Here is a 9,757-nt window from a genome sequence, read left to right on the forward strand (position 1 = left end):
AAAACTCTGCATGATCTCTGCATAATTAAAAACAAAGAATTAAAAACTTTGGAGAAACAAAATAATAAAGTTTCTCAGTTGCATTGTCTTCTTTTTTAAACTGACTATTCAAAAGTACCAACTGTTAGGAAAAGCTATTTAGTACAGACCCAAACAATAAAGCTACACAACCAGTGGGAAGCCTATGGTGGTAAGCATAGATAAACCTGATATATATGTACCTTGAGAATATATATAGATCTAAGGTATGTCGTTGTGAAATTAAATAAGGCTGATCTATGCTTATCTGCATATACTCACCTTCACAATATTTTAGTAGTCAGTATTCTGGGCACAATATTTTTGTAGCAGATATTTTTCTGCTCAACCTTCCGACATACATTCACCTAGAAAGACTGTGGGCCACAATATATTGTACAACAAGACAGCACAGTTGAATGCACTGCCAATACCATCACCAGCTGCTTTCTCTCAGGCACTGCTAGTGTTGTAATACCCCTGAACCATGGGCATAGCTCAATCAGCATGTCCATTAGTTAATTCAACTGTCTCCATTGCATTCTCACAGCATTCGAGCAATCATTTTATTGCATGAACATGCTCACGGCAGCTGTTCAATACTTATGAACATTGTTTAACAAATGTTAGAGGATGCTCCTTGCCCACCTCAGACACTATAGAAAGAGCAGAAGATGAAGACAAGAAGAGTTACAACTGAATGGCTAGGATGAATGCTCTCTTGGTGGGCACCGTTGTTCAGAATAATGGCGGAGGAATGGCTAAGTCATAAGTTTCATATTGGTGTAGGTGGAAGAAGCTTTGAGCTGTGCATTTGCCAACCGTGAAAGAGGCTGTGTACACTATTTCTGCAAGTTAGAGGCCCCAGGGGAATAGGTCTTCCCAAGCCTGTAGATGGCATGGAATTGATGTGTCATCAAGCAACTGAGCTATTTGAAGTATTCTTAATGTCTTAGCGCTGTGAAAGCATTTTAGAAGGTTGTACTTTAGACATGTAGAGGTCTTCCATAGACCTACTTGCATTAAATTGTGCAATTAGTAAAGAGATCAAGATAGTAGGCCTTAAATCCTGGAGGGTTTTGGCAGGATGGAAACCATTTAAAAATATAGCCAAGAATCGGACCATTCAAGTACAACAATGGTGGTCTGAAAGATCAAATCATTTTTAATGAAACCCCATTGTCTTCCTTAACAAGAGATTTCGATCACCATAGACCTACATTGACATCAGCTGTGATCAGCCTTGAGGCAGAAGTCCTTCCATCAATTCTGAATTCAACAAAAAGTGATTACTCTGGGACCCCTTCCATAGTGCTCTTCAGGAAACATTGTGAGCATACTCTGTTTATCTTTATAAGCTGTTGCTGAATAAGGTGTTACTTTGGGTAATTTCTCATTAAAGCTTGATTGCAATTTTACAAGTCTGGATTGTCAATTTCTAGCCTTGTCCACCTTCTTTATTATCCAACCATCTTCGGACATCTGGTGTTTGGCACATATACCAAAATCACTGCAAAGGTAAGCTAAAGGCTCCACCAAGAGGCCTGAGGGAAAATTATATGGGATTGAGGTGATAATACACTGAGAGCAAGTGGAGTTGTAAAGGAAACATCAAAGTCTCTGCCTGAGAGCACTACTCGTGAGCAGAGTATCTAAAGCCGTCATATGCAAGAATAGTAAATCTATCAGTTTGTTAATAGGTCCTGGACTATTTAAGGAGTTCCACTGGCATTTGATTGGTTAGATATGTAAGTAAAATCTACTACTAAAAGTATTCAACTGAATATTTAGGTACATTTTATTCTTGGGGAGTAAGCTTCAGGAAGTGATGTTGGCTAAGAATATGAATGGTAACATGGTACACAATATTTCTTAATATTATTGTATAGTTCTGAAGATTTTTTTACTTTCACCTGGGCTACCCACATATCTTTTGAGACATACAGTATGCACAATCCCACTGCAGCTATGGTTTATTACCCAGGAAAAGTTATGCCAGAGCAAACATATATGTTCTTTAAAGACCTAATTACAAGTTCCAAATGTAAAAAAGGGCTAATTTGAAGGATGAAATAAGCATTTCTGATTAACCAGCACACAAATAAAAGATGCCCAGTAAGCTACATCTTCTTTTGAGTTTGGAAAGACTAAAACAAATGCTTGAGGTCTCTACCCCTCATGCTCTACTTATCCGCATAATAACTGTATTAATGTACCTCAGACAGCGACAAAACTTTATATCATATGTTTCTTTCAGTGTCAGCTAAGTAGTCACACACTTGTTGTCCTAGTAAATTTGTTTGCTGTGTGAAAAACTCTTGTCATCTTGCATGCCGATTGTATCATTCGCCAAGGCACCTTTATCCATCCAAATTTACTTTACCTAAAATGACCCACCATTAAATGATTAATGGTTTAAATTATATCAATACATCCCACTAGGATTTTTGCTTCTGTATTTTAGGCCAAACATTTTAGGTCTTGATTGATATCTCAGTGATCTACAAGTGTTTCAATTCTTTTAAATATGCATAGTATTAACAATTCTTTAAAATATACATAGACCGGGTTTTGGCTCCACCCAAATAAGTATTTTTCTCTCACTTCATGCTATTGGCTATTTGGTGTATCATGCTGTCATCTAGGCACAGCATCCACTGCAATACAGGAAGGACTACTTTACATCAGCAAAGTACACTCAATTAACCCACAGTGTGTCACATTCAATTCATTATCTACTTTAGGCATTCCATACCGAAAGGAATGCTTTCTCACAAACCTTTTCCTGGCACTGGAAAAGCCGATGAGCCTGGCTTTATTGGGCTAAACAGCATTTGTGCATGAGACATGCAAATAGCATTAGTGCACATCTGTGTTTGCATGTGCTAGCACATAAAACCCAGAACTCTGCGCTTTGCCAATGCTTCTCATTTGAGAATGTGATTGTTATCAAAGGTTATGTCAAACGCGATAATGGTTTAATAAACAGTGAACAGTGTGGTAATAGTTTTCTGTGTGCTTATGAGTGGTGTTTAAGGACCACTGACTACGCCTCCTAAAGTTGAGGCTAATTCTCAAAGCACAGACAAGTCAAAAACTTATGCACTAAAATGTCATCTGCTCAATGAAATAGCAGTTCTTAATTCACAAAATCACTATCTGCAGATTGCATTTCCAAGCATAAAAAATGTACCTCGCATTTTGGAAATCACCACAAATGCAGAAATATACACAAAACACAAATGTTGACATGGCTTTGCTTATCTTTTGTGATTTTTTGTCTTTTATATGCTCTCTCGATGCTTCAATGAATATTTATTTGAAAGACTAGGGGCCAGATGTACGCAAGTTTTTTCCGACTCGCAATTTGCGAGGCGCTGTTTCCAATGTACAACAGTGTATTTCACACTGTTAGCAATTCCCAATCTGGTAGCAAATTGAGAGGCTCATGAATATTTATGAGCCTCTCGCAATTTGCGATCCCATTGGGAATGGCAGACCCTCCCAGGTATGGTGGCCTGCTTGGCTCAGCAGACCACCATGTCTGGGGCTGCTTTTAAATAAAGCAGTTTTTTCTTTTGAATGCAGCCCGTTTTCCTAAAAGGAAAACGGGATGCATTAAAAAAATTATTTAAACATTTTCGTTTCATTTTTTAAGGGCGGGCAGTGGTCCCTGGGATTTTGCAGATCTGGTTAGCCATAGGGTACGAAGCATAGATTTACAGTCAAACTGTACCCTCTGCCTCATAGAGGTAGGGTCAATTTGGGTATAACCAGCTTTGAATGTGTTGCAAGCAGATTGGCACTTTGATCCTGTGCACACATCCCTCCTTGAGGTTGAGGTACAGGTATTGTATATAAGGTTCAAGGTTGCAGACCAGTAGAGTTATGTATCCAGTGAATCCCATACGTGCATCTCATGTGATACTCGTAAAGTCGGAGAAGGGTCATCATTATTTGTTCAATATTTTAAAAGACTATGACAATGGATAAGGAAATATGTATGGCCTAGGTGACTGGGAACATCAGTGTTAGAAATGGGGGTCTCTAGTTCGCAGAGGTTTGCGCTCTGTCCAAGAAGGGACCCATATTCTAGTCAGGGTATGTGAGTCACACAGCTAAGATAACCCCTGCTCACCCCCTTGGTAGCTTGGCATGAGCCGTCAGGCTTATGTCAGAGGTAATATATAAGGCATTTGTACATTCACACAAAGTAATCCAGTAAACTCACTACAAATGGACAGCACCAGTTTAGAAAACTAAATAATATTTATCTGAATAAAAAAAGACCAAAATGACAACATTCCAACATACACAAGTAAGGATATCACTTTAAAAAGGTTTCAATCAGTTTAGTCCATAGGAAACTATAGATGCCTTACTTTTAACACAAAGTACCTGAAATGTGTCAAAATCAAAGAAGAAAATAGGCACAGGGGTGGTAAGGCGCAGGAAAAGAAAAGTGATGCAGAGGTTCCTTACTCTCATGCAAGGTGATGCGTTGGTTCTTTACTGCCAGAAGAGGTGGTGCATCAGTTCCTTACTGCAGTGTAGGGGAGGTGATGCATTGGTTCCTTATTGTCAGGGGAGTTGATGCTTTGGTTCCCTATTCTGAGGGGAGGTGATGTATCAATATGCGGACACGCAGGCTCGGTATCTTACTGTGGGGCAACATTGATGAAGAACTTGGCGCTCCCAGGGACGATGCGTCGAAAATCCAGATGCACTGTGGTGATGCAGCAGTGGCGGAACAAGCGCTGCTTCGATTTCACAGTTGCAAAGCAAGAGATGCATCTATTTAGTCAGCCGCAAAGCAAAACAGTCCCCTCCTACATCATCCAGCTCTTCTTCCTTCCAAAATGTCCTCTTAGTCCAGAAGTGTTCTAAAGTTATGGTGTCACGGTACTTAAACCAGTTTCAACCTTTGCAGTAGGCAAACTTCAAAGGAAAGTATTTATAATGCACAAGACCCTGCCTTTCCCTTACCTGGCCCCAGAAACACTACAGTGGGTAGGAGACTTTTTTCTGTGAGGACAGGCACAGCCTTATTCAGGTGACAAAAAAAACAGCCCAACTGTCACCCTCCCTCAGATGTGGATTCCACAGGCAGGCAGGGGCACAGAATGGTAAAACAAGAAAATGGCAACTATCTAAACGACACGACAGGTCACGGGGTTGGTTCTATTAGTGGGTCATAAGGAAAACGTGAGCGTGAGTAAGCTTTAAACAGGGACTTAATGGGCGGGAAGTCACTGACTCCCTGAAACACGCAGAACGATGAACACACTCTAAACCGCTGGTTACGGCGCAAAGAGGTAAATGAATATAGGGTGCTCGCTATAAATGTTAGGTTATACGGTGGGATAATATATTTTTTCCTTGCTTATTTTGTATTAGCACATTGTACGGATATTTCTTAGTAATGAGGGGAGATAGATTGAATAATTTGGGGATAACGCTTTTGTTTTTGAGTAATTTTTTGCTTTTTATTCACATGTTAACAATGCACATCGTGGTTGTTGATGCAGCTCTCTCTTATTTGTTTCAGTACCCCTGATGAAGAACTCTAACAGTTCGAAATGCATTGGGTCAAAGCGCCAGCCTTTAGGAATGTTGAAAGCACATGTCTATGTTTAAGCTATTAATTGCAACACTAGACATTTGAAAATGCACAATAAAACATTCTTGCTCAACATTGCTGTCTCAGGAGTGACTACATGAGCAATAACACCGATTGATTATCACTTATAAAGCTTGGATTACTATGGATTACTTTGGAGTACTATGGCTAAATGTTAGGCACAATACCTGAGGAGAGGTTCCTCATTTCAGCAGTGCGGCAGTCGTGGGTGGAACAGACGCCTTCGCATCGAGTATCATTGACTTGCTGTGTGGGGACGATCACAGCTGACTGTTCAGCACGCATTTATTTGGCAATATCAGCAAAAATCAAATTTAAACAAGGGAAGGTGTGCACTCGTCAAATTAACACTAACTATCTAAAAGTGGCATTTTCAAACATGCAATTGAAAAAACACATTTCAATAAAGAAAGTACTTTTAAATTGGGAGTTCAGGGACCCCAAACTCCAAATCTCCATTTCTTTCCAATTGGAAGTTACACTTGTAAGAGGTTACAAGGCAGCTCCAATGATAACCTGTGGGAGACATAGTTATTGCAATAGTGAAAAACAAAATGAGCAGTATGTCACTATCAGGACATGTAAAACACACCAGTACATATCCTACCTTTCAAACATACCATACCGTGCACAAGGTGCCACCTTGGACCTACCTTAGGGGTGCCTTACATGTAGTTAAAGGGAAGGTTTGGGTCTGGCAAGTGGATGCACTTTCACACAAATGTATGAATGAGTTACAAACTGCACAGCAATACCAACTAGAGTCACTCAGGTCATGAAACATGCACCCATAGTTAGTCCAAGTAAACATTATTTATTCCATATTTTTCAGTACTTTTCCAATTCACAAAGGAAGTGACGCTTTTCAAAGCTTCAAATGCCTAAGACAGGCTTATCCAGGCTTTATCCGAAAGCACGATGGAATCAACAGTACATCCTGGTTAACCATGAGGATAATCACCCAATGCATTTCGTGCATTACACCATTCTTCAAGGGTAACTAAAAAAAAAAGGAAAGTCAATAAGCACTGTAGATAATCTTAACAGATACAAACTTAGAATGAAAACATTAAATCACATCATGCAACCAATCTATAACGTGAATGTACTGAAGACATTATCCATTGTGCTCAATTCTGCATTCTGTAACATTGTGAACCAATGGTAAGCCCCATGTTAAACTCAAACTGAACTCATGAAAATAATTGTGCGTATTCCATCATAAACTCTGTAACAAACTTACTCTGTTATGTGTATAAAACATAAATGTTCCACATCTCAGTGCCAAAAAACGTCTGACTGGTTGACTGCTGGTCTTGAAACCAGTGAAACATGTCCTCAACGTGAACTTCATATTTAAACGCTGCGAAAATACGCCAAGTGCAACCCATTAATTAACCAAACCACATGATCGTCAGTGCAGTACCTGAACTAAACATGAAAAAATACCCAAATCACTTTTCTACAAAAGCTTATCTTAAAAAAGAATATGTGAATAATCACTAATGAATGACGATGTGAAAAATAACATGGTGCACAACGAAGTACCAGCCTTGTTTGGGAAGTGGATGCACTTGCCAGGTCGACATGGCAGTTTAAAACTGCACACACAGACACTGCAGTGCAAAGTTTGAGACATGGTTGCAGGGCTTCTCATGTGGGTGGCACAATCAGTGCTGCAGGCCCAGTAGTAGCATTTGAGATATAGGCAAGGGCACACCTGGTGCACTTTACTAGGGACTTATTAGTAAATCAAATATGCCAATGATGGAAAAACCAATTACAGATATATTTCACACAGGGTGCAGTTACTCTTTAGCACTGATCAGAAGTGGTAAAGTTCCCAGAGTTCAAAAACCTGTAAAAACAAAATGCTGCACACAGTCAAAAACAGGAGGTCAGAAGCAAAAAGAATGATGAAAAACACAGCAAAGATGCCAGGTCTAACAATCAGCATGAGGCATAAGCCAATAACGTATTGAGGAGGCCGTTCAATGGTGTGGAGTTTATTAAATCTGAGACACTGCTTGTGACGTTTGACACTTGCATGTGAATGACCACCAGGATGGTACTTATAGGAAGGACGACTGGATATGTTCCGGAGCACATTTTTTTTTTTTACTGCAGAAAAGCATCAGTCATTCTCACAAATGTGGGTATGAGGTTTGAAAATAATGATTGCTTATGATAGTTCACTACTTCTTCTAAATTCTTGAAGAGTTCACTGGCAGAATTGTTTACTTGCGTGTTGCAAGACTGAGAAGCCCTTAGGCTGTTTTTTTATATCCACTGACTGAAATATAGCAATCCATTTGCTCTTTAAGAACTCAAGATTTCTTCAATTTACGTTCAAGGCAATTGAGTTACCTGAAGTCCAAGTGATTTGTCTGCTGTGGATCAAACGGAGGTTTTGGCTTGAACAGTCTGAATAGGGCCACTTTATCGATGGTACTGCTCAATGAGAGGCTGATAGCTAACATTGCTTGTGTGTCTAGGTACAAAAAAGTTGCACACAAAATTATGTTTCACAATTGAGCTTACTGGTGAAAGTTTATAGTGTTGTGGGAAATGCAAAGTATCAACCCATATTCCCAATGGTGATTAAGGAACACGAACCCATCCTGCTTAACATCTAACATATCCCTTTTATTCTGGAGAATATAAAACAGAGTTACATGTTTCCACATGATTATAACATGCATATTGCGAAAAATCGATGATTAAATGTTTGGAAGTAGGAACGCTTATGAAAGTCTTTGACTATTTCTACAAGTCCCGAGATTCTTTTATGGAACCTCTAAAAGTTGCACATCTACTGTAAAAGTCTTTCTGAAAATGATCTTTTATTAACAGGTGCTGAGTGTTGTACGTGGACGATTTCACACTGAATGATAGGCATTATAAAGAAATACATATGTGATGCTCAAGCAAACCTTTCTGAGTAATATTTTACTCTGGGGCGTGGTGGTGGTGGGTCTTTCTCCCACATATTGTCTTTCGACTTGTTGCAAAACTTGTTTTCAATAATGAAGGTTAGAGGGATGCATCATGTACTCAGAGATTCTTAGATTTGGTAGTAGTGAGAATATGAAGTCATGGCAATGGCCATATGAATGGGTTGGTTAATTCACTGGTTCTGTGAAGCCATTGTTACCAAGGGTGTCAACATTTCTGCGTGTATCTGACAATAAGTTCCATTTCCCTATGACGAAAGCTCTCTTTGTAATGGTGATATGCTATACAGGATCAATAGTAAGGAATAGAGAATGCTATCTCTTGGAGGTAGTGCATTGTAGCCTTTGTTGTTGGAGGTGGTTCATGCCAGTTTGGTACTACTAGAATGTCGAGATTGTTATATCAACCAATATCTATCTATCTATCTATCTATCTATCTATCTATCTATCTATCTATCTATCTATCTATCTATCTATCTATCTATCTATCTATCTATCTATCTATCTATCTATCTATCTATCTATCTATCTATCTATCTATCTATCTATCTATCTATCTATCTATCTATCTATCTATCTATCTATCTATCTATTCCCATTGAAAAATAAAGGTTGAAGTAATGTTCTAATTAGGTGTTGAAATGACTTGAAAAACTAACCCTCAAAAATAAGAAAACACTGAAATTTACGAGTTATAGTTCAGTGAGCTAACTATATCTTGCTCCCCCAGATCCTAACCTACTAGCGCGGTAGGATTTAGGTAGCCCTTCTGTACCATACAGTGCCAGCTGGTCTCCCCCATCTGGTATTTTCCCTTCGATGATGTTGCTCTTTTGACTGATCTTGTTCTGTGATCAATTTAGTATGATTCGGAGACATACCAAACCCACAACAGCTTATACTGGACCGAATGGACTGTATGAGTGGGAACCGCTAGAGAAATCCTAGTCTAGATGGGCTACTGTGTTTTGTAGGGAGCATGGCGGCCATTGACCCGAGCAATGTGCTTTCATGAATGCTGTAATCCATCTCGGTTTTGCGCGTATAGATATAGGTAGACATGAGTACAACTATTCAGTGGAACACAAAGTAGGTGAAATTCGCCAATTTTTTTCATTCAACTCAAAATGACTCCTCATGCAA

Source organism: Triturus cristatus, chromosome 5_2, assembly GCF_964204655.1.
Source record: "Triturus cristatus chromosome 5_2, aTriCri1.1, whole genome shotgun sequence".
NCBI lineage: Eukaryota > Metazoa > Chordata > Amphibia > Caudata > Salamandridae > Triturus > Triturus cristatus.